Source organism: Lupinus angustifolius, chromosome LG05 (assembly GCF_001865875.1).
Source record: "Lupinus angustifolius cultivar Tanjil chromosome LG05, LupAngTanjil_v1.0, whole genome shotgun sequence".
NCBI classification, from domain to species: domain Eukaryota; kingdom Viridiplantae; phylum Streptophyta; class Magnoliopsida; order Fabales; family Fabaceae; genus Lupinus; species Lupinus angustifolius.
In genome coordinates, this window is record NC_032013.1 from 9,151,181 (window position 1) to 9,151,593 (window position 413).

Consider the following 413-nt stretch of genomic DNA (forward strand, 5'->3'; position numbering starts at 1 on the left):
TCCTCATCCTCATCCTCTTCCTCATCCTCATCCTCCTCCTCATCCTAGCCTCTTCCTCATCCTCCTCCTCATCCTATCATCATCCTCATTCTTTCCTCATCCTATCCTCATCCTCTTCTTCTTCGTCTTCCTCATCCTATCCTCCTCCTCATTCTCGTCCTCATCCTCCTACCCATCCTGTCCTCATTCTAATTCTCACCCTCATCCTATCCTCCTCCTTATCCTCATCCTCTTCCTCATCCTCATCCTAATCCTACCCTCATCCTAATCCTCATCCTCATCCTCCTCCTACCCTCTTCCTCATCCTTATTCACTTCCTCAACCTCGTCCTCATCCTCATCCTCATCCTAACCTCATCCTCTTCCTCATCCTCATCCTCATTCACGTCCTCATCCTATCCTCATCCTCATCCT